Below are 13,326 nucleotides of genomic sequence, written 5' to 3'. Positions count from 1 at the left end.
TCTTTTCGTGGCCAGCTCGTCTATTGCCACATGGCCCTCTAACACAGCATGGTCTCAAACCCAGAGTATCCAGACCTTATTGTGCGAATCGAGCGTGTTCAGTCTTTCAAAGCATTCCTATACCAGTTTGGAGTTCACTTGGTTGGACTTGAATGTCTTGATGGCCACTTGGCTGTTGGTCAGAATAGCGATGTTCTGTCCCCTATACTTCTGCCTTCTGATCGCGATGTTATACCCCATTAGTGCGTTCTTGTATTTCGGCTGTCTCCGATTTCTTTTGCCCGGTTAAAGAGTTTTCGGACCCCTTTCTTGATCCTGGCTCAGTTCTTGTTCCATCAGGGCACATCCTTTGATGACGTGACTATCTTAGCCAGGCAAGTGGACTCATGTGCGTCAATCATGGTTCTCCATTATTGTCTCTAGTTCCGATTCGCCCCTGACATCACCGCCTCTTTGTAGATCAGCCATGTTATTCAGTGTCAAATCTGGTTATACTGTGATGCGACAGGCAGGGCTCATCTGACACCCTCTAATTCCTGACCAGCCCGTTCATCAGATTATTCCCTAGACTTATGTATAGTACCTCTTGTTTAGTGCTTGTCAAGAATATTGGGGTGTTTCTTATGCTGCGTATTTCTAACTCTTGCTAACAATAAATTCGAGAAGATATTCACCTCTTAGGTTAATGCCGCTGCTTCCCCAGGTTTCGTGATGATAATTGTCATCGCGGCCGAGGAAAAGTGGTGTCACTTTCTTCTCGCAAAACTTCAATAGTCAACACAACCTCGGTATGGTCTGGATGTCAACTACTCGGAAGTAGCCTGATGCCACCGCTGCCTCCCGAGTTCTCTCCCCGGATTTCAGTAAAACTATGAGTGTCACAAAGTCTCCGGTCAGGAACTCTGAAAGGCATATATATTTTATATTTTGTTTAAAACTGATGCAAGCTTTTGGTTTGCGCAAGAGGAGTCTCAAATGACCTGCATATTTACTCCTTGCGGACCACCAACCTGTCACCTGTACACCAATGGTCCTTGAGCCAACGCTATTCAAATGTGGTCCATGGGGATCGCGCTTGCAATTATTGCAGTTTTTACATGGTGGAGGTTTACCTGGGCTACCTTGGTTTTGGCCAGCGGTTGCCTTAGTATTTGAAGCTTTTCTCCCTTTTTGCCCTTTCAACCTTTATAGCGTACAGCATTACCTCCCATCCGACGCATCCTCTGTAGTATTTTTCCTCGCTTTCTCCTTGTGCACCTGCATAGATATGTTGCCATATGCAGTTCTGCTCCCTTCCAGCCTGGCAATTTAGGGACTATAATTCTAAGCCATTCCCACCTGTCCTTCGTTACGCAGTCTATCAGTATAACATGTGGTCGAAAACGTATGCCGATGAACACAAATTCCGCATTCCATTACTTACACATCTGCCTGACCACAAAGTCTTGGATAATTTCCTGCTCCTCACGAGTGAGTGTTTCGGAAATGTTGACAGTATAACCAGTTGGGTGCTCTTGATCGGCAAGACTCCTGGCTTTTGCCTTCACCCCTGCCCTACTCGTCATTTCCTCCGTCTTGTGTTCAGATTTGAGTTTCTTGAGATCCCTCCCATCTTGTGGGCTGATATTCTTCTGCTAGTTTCTGTCTTTTGTTGGTTGTGGTCTTCGCAGTAGGCCAATTTTGAGCTTGGTTCCGCTGCTTAACTTGTCAGCTTCTCGCTTTTTGGATGTTGTTACTTTGTTCTTAGTATTCCTCCGCCTGATGGACCAGTTTGTGTGCGATTTTTAGATATTTCAGTTGGCTTGCTTATATCATACCCACGAGGGGTTAGGAGCTTCGCCGTGCCGTACCTCCTGCAGCACGGTAAGATAAAGCTTATTCACTGAGATGAACAGATATCCGTGGGGTTCCGTTCAGATAGAATCAGTTATTCCCTGCAAATTACCTAAGAGGCTGTGTGGAGTTCCCAAATCTCTCATCAGCCGCGTCCCTTCGTGCGGATAGGGGAACGCTCGATGGATACGTTATGGCCGTGCATGGGCGTGCCTAACGTGCAAGCGGGGTAGGTGGGAGTAAACGTCCTGATGTGGATAAAAATTCGTTATGGGGAGGACACCCAGAAACCAAACCAAATATGGAAGACGAGAAAGGTCGTTTTTTTTATGATGCAGGGCTTCGGAAACCCAGTACCGGCGATTTTTGGGAGCGGGCAAATGTCGAAATTCATCGCGGGACTGTGAAAGGTACTTGGAGAGTCCCCGGACTGACATAATTATCGATTCTGTAAGAGACGATGGTTGAAGGCAGCAAACTGCAACAGCGTTTGTTTCACTGGGGGAACGCATAAATGAACTCTGTGAGTTCATTAAGGAGTGGCGGAATACCAAAATATCAGGGCGTGGCATTAAGTTGTCCTATATTAGGGCGGCGGAGGAGAAAGACGGTGGCGCCGCCTCAACATAAGGTAGGTGAGAACACGGGCAAACAGAGTAGGGATGGAATAAATGAATCCTTTGGTGCCCAACAAGCCTTTTCACCGCAGGAAGCTAAGCAGGCAAAAGTTCCTGTTAGTTCTGTGGAGGCGCTATAGTGAGGTAGTGTGGAAGCGCTGTACTTTGGAGCCGCTTGGCAGAGATTCGTCTAAGCTCCACACCAGGTTAGCGAAACTCACTCCACACCAGGTCTCGGCATATAGGATTGAGCTGAATCGTAGCGCTAAATGAGGTTGATACAAATCAACCTCAACCATTTCGAGGCAGCTCAGACTTGCTCTCGCAAACCATTCAAGAGTCGAATTTGGACGTGGCCTTACCGAACCGTATCGAAATTACGTTAGTGCTACGTGAGTGGAAGATATGGGCATGTGGATGCAAAAACTAGGATAGGTGGATGGTTCATTGGTACTTTCGAGGAAGAGGTATCCCTGGTGGCTTTAGAAGGAGGATGCGAACTGAAGGGAACGGGGTTGGAAAAAGCGAGCCAGTTATGTCAACGAGTAACTGACAAATGCGACTTTACAATGCCGCGACCCAAGTTCCATCACAATAGGAAACCAAACTTCTGGTGGAACCAAGAACTCTCGCTGTTGGGAGCATTGTGTTTACGAGCGAGGAGGCTTTGCCAAACGACCAGGGGCAAGCCACAACATCGGCAATCAGAAAAGGAATACCGCGATCTTCGAAGTTGTCTTAAGAAGGCTATAAGAAAAATAGGCGGAACTGCTAGAACCAATTGTGCATTGAATCAACTGCAAATTCGTCGAGTGCTGCTTACAAGGTTGTAATGAACAAGATTAATGGACAAAAATCACCCCAAGTGACGTGCCCGCGAGTCATGTTCAAAATAATCGTAATTCTTTTCCTACGGCAGGAAGAAAGTGGACCTTATCCAAGGGTTGAACAGGACGTCTTTTCAATCCCCGAAGCGGACGGGATTCCGATCAAAGCGCTAAAGTTGTCTGCTAAAATCTGGCCCGCATTGTTCATAAGTACATTTGAATCGTGCATGGTGAAAGGAGTGTCTCCCGCGCAGTGGAAAAGGCAGAGGTTGGTTCTGTTATAGAAGCCTCAAGAACCACCCTGATGCACCCTCTTCATATCGTCCTATCTCTCTTTTAGACACTACGGGGAAGATGCTGGAGAAGGCGGTATACAACAGGCCGTTCGTCAAGGTAGCGGGTGCAGTATGGGTTTCGCAGATCGCGGTGCACGGTTGATGCCATTACAACGGTTGTAGACCTGGCCCGGAGGCGTCGGCGGCTGGTAAGTGCTGCGCGGTGGTGACGCTCGATGTCAAGAATGCCTTTAACTCGACCAACTGGGGTTAGATTAAAGGCTTCCTGGCTAAACGGGGTGTCCTTGGTTACTTAACTCGGATAATCGAAAGTTACCTCTTGGAGAGGCTTCTTTGGTACGAGACGGACGACGGGCCGAAGGAATATATTATACATCATGTCCACCCATCAAAAAACCTAACCCTGGATTGGAGGAGGTGGTTTTCGACTTGTCGGTCTATACCTGTAGCGTTTTGTTAATAGTAGAGTTACCTCGTACAGTTTGTCGCCACTCACTAACGGTGTTAGTAGATGAGAGGCTTTGCAATGTCCCTTAACCTGGACTGAAATCTCGCAGTTAAGAACCCTATAAAAAGTGGTTAGTCCGTCATAAGAGTAAATTGATAGCAAATTCGCGCTAACTACCAGAGGAAGTCAAATTTCGTTGAATTTCTGGATTATTAAACGATTAATTTTTGGCTTTAATCAATTTTTAATATGTGATAAGTAATTTATATATTAACATAATTAAACACCACTCTTTCATTTATTTCCAGGTATAAACAACGTAAGTACCCCAAATTGCTTATAAACAATTCATCCCGCAAACTGCCGGGAGCATGGAGAGCTTTCCCATGCAATATTCAAAATTTAATCGTATTTGCATACCCAACTGCATTCATCGGCAATTTCTACTGTTGTTTACGGGCAGATTTCATATTGCTCAATCGACTAAAGCGAATTGAAAAGTTTGCTCATTAAAATTATGCAGAAAGTCAGACAACGGGCAGTGAGTATTCTCTATCTAATTCCCACTCGAATATTGTATTCATATGAATATGCAACAATGCATTTGCATAATCATGTCCGTAGTTATGCATGTACGTCGGGCATTATTGAAATTTTTATTGTTTGAAGCTTCAAATTCCCACAAGGTGTCTATCGGTCTAACTTTTCACACTATAATTATGTAATGGCGCAAATTGTTAGTAAATAATGAATTCTAGCGGTAATAGCCTGTGTATCTATGAACATATGTTATTGCGGATAATTGCATATTCGGTGCATCACGGCATTGCTGGGATAGAATTACACTTTTCGGGAGAATGGAGTTATGAAATGGGACTTCTGTACGTATAGCATATTAATGCCTTTGCTATGTCCATACGATGAAACTATGTCGTTCGCAATGTAGCATGGAATAATGCACTTTGTTGACTTATTGCGAGTTATTAGGGTTCCATTTTATAATCTCTAAAAATGAAAATTCAGCTCAAAGAGATGCTTTCACTCTGAGTCCTCCTATTCACAATCATGCATTAATGTATCCCATCATATATGCATTCAGGAATTTCACATCACAATAGATATTTTGACATATGGAGAGATATTACGCCCAGGCTTTTCCACGTCACGGGTGGCTGCTACCAATGCATAACCTCATTAGCCACTTTCCGCTGCATCACTCTACAGTGCTTTTGCCATGAAATGGCGCTCCGAGTGCTAATCTAATTACTCCATATGCAGAATACACATTATTACACACAAAACGTCCACTTTGATCAGCACTACTAAAGGACGCATATGCAGCGTTGCACCCATATGCCCACTTTGCTCCTCAAGTTCGTTATCATAATGCATTTCCTACTAAAGGCAAGTGACAAATTTGCAAAGTTCGTTTACAAAAGTTACTGCGCGTTGAAGGCTGTTAACTTTGCATTGTTAGCGAAGCTATTATCAATTGTGTTTGCCGTTGTTGTTTCAATCCAGGACTGCTCTTATGAAGGTCCAGCTATGAACTCATCCCCATATGTGCAATGTTGACATTAGTCGTGTCGGTAAATAGCACGAACACAATAGAAGCTGGAATCATTGCCGAGAGACGCATACGTTTTGAGAAAATCTAGTAAATATGCTTAGAATTTCAGAATAGAAACTGTTTCGTTGCAAGCTCAAAGTGCATTCATGAGAAAATTTGATTTGCATATTGCATTGCAAGAGTGCGATCGAAATAAACTCCGTCGATGCACAATTCCATATGTATGAGCTATTCTCCCATGACTACGGTTTGGATGTTGACTTGTTGGGTGCAGAATTAGGGCTTTGCTGGCAATAGGATCGCAACAGTAATTTAATTAGAATTCATTTTGGGTCCGACCCAGAGCGCTTTTGTAGGTTTACTGTCGTTTGAAACTGTTTCATACTTTGTATCCGCGCTATCAATCAATTATATGTAATTGAAATGTCCTAGATGGAATTGAAAGCCAGCAAGATAATTCTATACATTTCACACGGTCCAATATGGTTTCTACGTGTTTGCGTACTTTCGGATCCATTTTGTGCTTGAACTTTGGACTAATACATTTAGTTTTCATCTAAAAGTGGCAGATTTTTCGAATTGATATAATACATATAGGAAGTCACTCGTGGTGCTCCAGAAAACGATACGAGCTTTTTATGGCTGGAGGCTCTTAGGAACATGCAACTCCCTTAGGTTACAGTTCTGTGTGGGATTCGCATTCACAAGGACCACCCCCATTTTCCACCCATTTCGCCACGCGATCACCATGAAGTATTACTTCTTGAGAAGAGTTCTAATCTGCACCAGTGCATCCAAATCACCCGTCCAATTTATGGTGCTTCCACCTAGTGTCTTTTCGACACTCAGCAATAATATTGGACAGATTCATCTTCATCCTCTGGTATCTCTACCATCTCTACGCCTCAGTCGCTAGAAGATCTTCTTCTTCAGTCGATGATCAGTTGCGCTATATTCCTCTGACAAAGACCTGAGATGCATGCATCCGCGATGCTTTCAAATCGCCATCCAATGTAGGAAGCCACCGTTATTTCGGCTGGCCTTTTGGTCTCTCTCCAGCGATTCCGATATTCAGACCAATCTCGGCAAGTGAATTGTCATTGGCGAAACTTAGGTAACCATCCTATCGAAGACGCTTCTCTGATAATTTTTCCACGATCGGTGCAACGTCATATTGATCGCGAATATCCTCAATTCGAATGTGATCAAGGCGTGTCACGCCACTAATCTAACGAAACATTTTTGTTTCCATTACCGCGACACGCCGTTCATTGTCTTCTATAGTCGGTCAACAATCAGAAGCATAGAGGGCGAAAGAGGGGACGACACCGCGGTACATTTTAGATTTGAGACGTTCGTTGATACGTGGTTCACAAAAAAATGTGAGTTGTGGAATGCCACTTCGTCCAGCTTGCGCTCATGCGTGAAACAATTTCATAACGCAGTTCCCCATTGGCTGATAGCAATGACCCGAGATATCTAAATTGCTCAGTTTTGGGCTTTTGGAGGCCACTGTCACTGACAATTATAGTGCCTATTTCATGGGGATCGGTTGACAAAAATTCGGCTTTACTCAGATTCAATCCGAGACCGTATTGCATGAGACGATCATTCCATTTTTAGACAAGTTGCTGGAGATCATCTTTACTCCTAGACGCTAAGAAAACATCATCTATATGAAGCAGTGTATAGGGCGCAACACTTCTTATATCCCGTGTGGCAATGGTGACAGTATCTATAACAACAACAAAGAGTAGCGGTGAGAGGGCGCTTTCTTGAAGAACACCGACAGAGACACGAAGCGATTTTGATACACCTGCCATACTTCGAACTTTACTTTTCGGATCGTGGTAGAGCAATTGAACCCAACGCACGAGTTGTTCTGGCATTAATTGTTGTCGTTGAGCATACTAGATGAGTTCGTGTGACACACGGTCAAACGCTTTTTCCAGATCCAGAAATGCAATGTCAAGAGGGCGATGCTTCCGATGGTGTTTCTTCGTTAGTAACCGCGCAGTGTGTATTGTGTCAGCAGTTCCACAGTTCTTGACAAATCCGACTTGATTCACGGTAATTTCAACGATTACGATTGTAAAGAATGCGTTCAAATATCTTTATGGTATGGGAAATCAACCAGATCGGACGGTAATTTGAACATTCTGCTGGACTACCTTTCCTTTTCCATATTGGAACTGTTGTGCTTTCTTGCCAGTCAGATGGTGTTCTACCTTCCTGAATAACCCAATTAAAGAATTCTCTGAGTCACAGTGTTGGGTTCCAGCTCTTCACTTTCCAGAGCCCAGATGCGATGTCGTCCTGTGGTCCATGGTCATGTGGCTTTCCCCGATTTCATTCGTTTTATTTCTTCCTAAACTTCAGTTGCGCTGCTCCAAATGTCGGCAATGATTGTGGGAGTGAAGGGTGAACAAATTCTTCAGTTGAAATTTGCTCGAAGTATTCTCGCCATCTGTCCGTCGCGGCTCGACGGTTTGTAAGTAAAGTACCGTTCTTATCATTAACGGATGAAACTTGTGATACAAGCGTTTCTTTTCACGGACCTTCCTTTCAACATCGTCATTGCAAAGCCAAGTATCTCGCTTGATGTACGGCTTACCTGGCTTGGTGACGCCGAGGGTGCAGAGGCTGCTTTGTGGATCGTGTCTTTGATTTGGTTCCACGATTCTTCCACATTCGTAATGGTTGGTAATCGCGTAAGTGAAATTATTTCTACTTTCTTCTTCTTCTCACGAAATCGCCACCATTTAATGGGCGGCACACAATTGCGTTCCCCAGGCTGTTTTATCGGTGGCTTAATTTGCAGGACGGCAATCAACGGCCGATGTTGAGGTGCGACGGTCTCATTTGGAACGGCTTTGCAATCAGTGACAGTCGTAAAATGTAGGCATCTTATGAGAATATAGTCGATTTGCATTTTACTGTTCCCACTATAAAATGTAGGAAGGTGAGACAACCGTTTTACGAACCATGTATTCATAGGTACAAGGTCATGGGTGTCCGCAATATCAACTCTACGCTCGTCACCTTCGTTGCGCGCTCTAAACCCCTTCCTCCATGGCACCTGTTACCGTCTGCCTTTTCACCCACATGATCATTAAGGTCGCCGACACGTGACAGGTCTTTTCATCGAGAAGTTACCAGAAGGCATCTTCTTCGGCATCAGGTCGATTTGTCTGTGGTGCGTACGCAGTGAAAAAGTGAATTGTGCAATCAGCTGATATAATGGTGAGCTTCATCAGCCGATCTTCAAATCGGTCGACTCCTTTAATGGCATCACGGAAACTCTCTGAGATGGCAATGCCAACACCGTATTGAGTGTGTGGGCTATGAAAATAGAGAAGTTTATCGCCAGTTCTTCCACGTTTGTTTTTGGCATCAGATCATCGGGTTTCTTGCAGAGCGCAGATATCAAAGAGCCTTTTCTGAAGGGCTTTTACGAGTTCCTCGGTCTTTCCAACTAGAGTACCAATAGTTAGCGTGCAGACACGTAATTGTTTTGCTCGAACTAATTTACTTACGTCCTGACCCCGTCCATGCGTCAAGAAGCCTTGCCCATTTCTCGACAGGACCGGGGCCCGTTATGCCGCGTCGCATTTCTCCGAGGCTCACACGATCCCATCATCTTGGCACCGTTCTTTATACTGTCTTCAGTAAAACAAAAATAAAATTATCAAGAAAAGAGATAAATATAGTTGTGTTAAATCCTATCTGATCTCTTCTCTTGACAAATCGGCCAAGTAAATGCATCTAAAGTTGTTAAAAGCAAAATGATTGTGGTGAGTCATAAGCCTCGAAAAAATGCTAGGGCTCCGTCGCCGAGTTAGGACGGACCCAAGTGCTGCGCAGAAATGAGAAAGAGCTCTTGACGCATGGACGGCATCAGGACGTAAAACAAATCAAATACGTGTCTGCACGCTAAATATTGGCACCCTCATTTGGAAAACCGAGGAACTCGCAAGAACTCTTCAGAAAAGGCGTAATAATATCTGCGCGCTGAAAGAAACCCGATGGTCTAGTGGCAAAAGCTGCGGCATAGAACCCAAACGCAGTAAAAATGCCTATAAACTTCTCTTCTTGAGAGCCCACACACTAAATACGGTGTTAACATTGCCATTTCAAACCGTTTCCGTGATGCTATTGAGGTCGAACGATTTGATGAACGACTGATGAAGCTTATCATTATACCAGCCGATCGCACGATTCTCTCCTTTATCGCGTACACACCACAGACAGGTCGACACTTTTTCAATCAAGTTATCGAGGAGGGTGGAACACCATCTGACTGGCAAGAAAGCACAACAGTTCCAATCTGGAAAATGAAAGGTAGTCCAGCAGAGTGTTCAAATTACCGTCCGATCCGTTTGATGTCCCATACCATAGAGATTTTTTAATACATTATTGACAACCGTATTCACGAAGCCCCGTGACCATAAGGGAGATCGGTCCATGATTGGATGGGCTTTTCATTGATGTACCACCACACTATTCTAAAGGGGATAGTCTAGATCGAAATGTCTCTGTTTTGGCCCAAATGCCAAAGGGGAGCAAACATCCACCTTAGCATAACTCCATAACCCCTACTGAGACACGATTAGTTTAGATTGTGAGATATTCTTAAGCTTGAAGCTATGTTTTCACGGCTGCAACAATCACTGTCCACAACCCCCTGGATGTCATTCACATGTAATGTATCTGTCGTGTAGGAGCGAGCACTGCTAATGCTAACAAGTATTGTATCAAGAAGGCTACATACAAAAGGAACAAATCGAATCTCTTGGCGGCTCGGTACGAGACAACTAAATGCCCACGTGCCCAAAAATACTGTCGAAAGTGGGCTCCTCGCAAGTTTTTAATGTATTGGTGTATCGATGGCACATAGATGGTTTCTTGTGTATGCGATTGAAGAACAGCGTACGTATGCGATGTTTTTCTTCTACCATACAAATTCAAGCAATGCTCCGGGAGATGAACCTCCTGCTCCATATGTAGTATTCTTGTGTTAGATTCATAAAGCGCAAGCAAATCTTCAAGAATTGCAATTTCCAAGCGCCTTCCATCCACCGGTCTTATACCCCCGATTAACATCCATAGAAGGTAAGTTCTCTGATTTTGCCAGGTTTCAACGTCAACATTGTATAGTATTGGCTGCTGAAATTTAAGCTGCCTTTGACGAAGAGTTCAATAGCACTGAAATGATTCTTCTTTGGTGAATGTTGGTTAACAGCTCCAGATCAATCTGCAGAATTTTTGATATTGTTCCTGGATATGGTGCTTCCACGTTAACTTGGAGTCGAAATGTACTCCTAAATACTTGACTGTTTGCGCCAGCTGGATTTCTATCCCCGCTAAGTTGGATAGCGTATAGCTGTCCCACCTGACATTCCTAGTGAACATAACTAGTCCAGTCTTCCTAGCGTTCACGGTGAGTTCACTGCGGAGGCACCAACTGTGGATTTCATGCAGAGTGACATTCGCATACGGTGTCCGCAAACTTGCTGGTAATTATTACGGCTGGATCGTCCGCAAATGTTGCGCGAAGACTTTTTTGTCCTCCAGGAGCGATAGCAGAGTATCCATTACCAGGAGCCATAACAGCGAAGAGGGAACCCCTTCCTGTGAATAGCCCCCAAGACATCCTGCCTCAATAGACTTCTGGTCGACCAATATGTGGATTTTTCTCCGCTCTAGCATGTGAAGGATCCAATTGGTTAACAGCGGTTCGATTCCATGCTGTCTTGCCGCGAATTAGACATAATTGAAGACACCTTCGATGTCTATGAATGCACCTAAGGTGTATTCTTTTTGGGAAATCGCCTTTTCAATTTTTGCCGTGAGTTCATGGAGTGCTGTCTCCGTGTATTTGCCTTTCTGGTAGGTGTGGTACCTATGGTGAAGTGACCACTCAGAAATGTGTGTATCCCTTATGAACCGATTTATTCGTTTTTCCAGTCCTTTTAGTAGAAAGGACGTTAGAATGATCGCTCGGAAGCTTTTTGCATCCTTATAAGTAAATTTCCCTGCTTTAGGATTAAGTATCTCCTTCCCCTCACGCCAGTTAATTGAAATATAAGCGTGTGCAAGGCATGCATGATATATATTCTAAATATGTAGACCCAGGGTATCCATTCCCTCTATTACAAGGGCAGGAATGATGCCATCTGGACCTGCAGACTTGTATCTATGGAACGAGTTAAATCCCCATTTTACTCGCTCCAGTGATAATACTTCGCATGTCAGATTTCAGTCTCTCGGTTGACCCCAAGATTAGATTTTGGATACTAGTAGGATCTAAGTCTTAATCCGTATGTTTGCTCCTATAGTTCTTTTCGAGAGTGAAAAAGGCATATCTGCCTATGGCATATATTTCCGCCTGAATTATGCTGGTATGCTTACCCATTGGCTTAAAGTGCGTTTTCCTTGGACCAATGACCCGGCGTTTGCTTACTCTGCTATAAGAAATCCGTCAGTGTTCCAGGTAATCCGTTGCAGGTTTAAGCCGTATGTCAATGCCAGCTTGTCCTGTTTCAAACTCCTTATCGAAGTGAAACCTCGTTGTTTTGTTATCCCTTGGTATCGTTAGTTCGTGGTACTGCCTAGAAAGAGAATCAATTTTCCTCCAATTCAGACAGCTCTCTGTCCCATTGCCCCATTGATACCCACGCAGCTCAGCCTTTGAAATTTGTACAACTCCCTGGTTGTTGTGTTGAGTTTAGTTCCTTTTGCCTAGATGCCCCGTAGGAAATCTAGGCCTTACTTTCGCAGTGTATATCCAAAGTACATACTATATTGTGTGGTTCTGTGCTATGGAACTGCAGGTCATCGGAGCCCTCGTAGCTTTCCGATATGAGTAATTTTTTGTCTGGTGTAATTCTCAAATATTTTACTCCTAAAAATAGGCATGGTTTCGTCCAAGGCAGAATCAACTCATCAGATGCTGCCTCACCCTTGCCTTGGGACCAGGGTGACCGAAAATGGCAACAGGTGGAAAATGCTCCTTTATATATTCGGAAAAATACGACAAGGGGGCGAATTATATCCATCATTCATTATATCCAAGTAATTTTTATTTGGTTTCTGTGGAATCCCGTAATCATTCATCAGCTGATTCAGGACGGTTGACGTTGACCGTCCTGGTCAGTAACCGTGGTGTCACTGATGGTAGGGGATTGCGCATTAGAACGTTAATTCGAATATTGGTATCTATGACCTTCTTCACCGTTTTGAGTACGAACGATGCTAGGTAAATTGATCTGAAAGATATAGGATGAGAAGGATCCTTTTCACTTGCTTTCGGAATGAAGACTGCTTGTGTTCATCTCCTTGCCCTTGTCATATCTCCCTTATCCCTCTGAGAAAAGACATAATTTTTAGTAGTGCTGGGGAAATGCCATCTACTCCGGCTGATTTCAGTGGTTTAAAGTTTACCACTCCCTATCTTACCCTAGCTTCGAACCATCCCTATTTTTGCTAGTATCCATTTCTCGTTTTTTCCTCTTCTTTTCAATTTTGTTAGTTACTATGCCTCTTTTTTTCTCCTTCTGTTCATTTTTGAGGTATCAAGCAGAATATTGTCGCCTTCCTCCCTGCGGTAGGACTCGAGGAAAAGAGTTCTGAGAAGCAGATATACTCTGTCAGAATTGGCAGTGGATAGGTCACACATTAAAAAAGAGCGACCCTTATTACTGGCTACTCTTTACAATGAAATATATGGAATATC

The 13,326-nt window shown here is 43.9% G+C and overlaps 1 protein-coding gene across 6 annotated transcripts in view; it reads left to right on the top strand.

The window, feature by feature from the left end:
- Nucleotides 1-13,326, top strand: part of LOC119652405 — a 421,555-nt gene that overhangs the window by 188,510 nt on the left and 219,719 nt on the right. For 5 of the 6 annotated variants that reach the window (XM_038056518.1, XM_038056515.1, XM_038056517.1 and 2 more), the window contains one exon: nt 4,330-4,340. The exons of the other annotated variant lie outside the window; for it this stretch is intronic. The gene's annotated coding sequence lies outside the window, so the exon portion shown is untranslated. The remainder of the gene's footprint in view (nt 1-4,329; nt 4,341-13,326) is intronic. 6 annotated transcript variants of the gene reach the window in all.

This window comes from Hermetia illucens, chromosome 3, assembly GCF_905115235.1.
Source record: "Hermetia illucens chromosome 3, iHerIll2.2.curated.20191125, whole genome shotgun sequence".
Classification (NCBI taxonomy): Eukaryota; Metazoa; Arthropoda; class Insecta; order Diptera; family Stratiomyidae; genus Hermetia; species Hermetia illucens.
The sequence above is the reverse complement of the archived record's forward strand: the minus strand, read 5'-3'. Positions and strand labels throughout refer to the sequence as shown.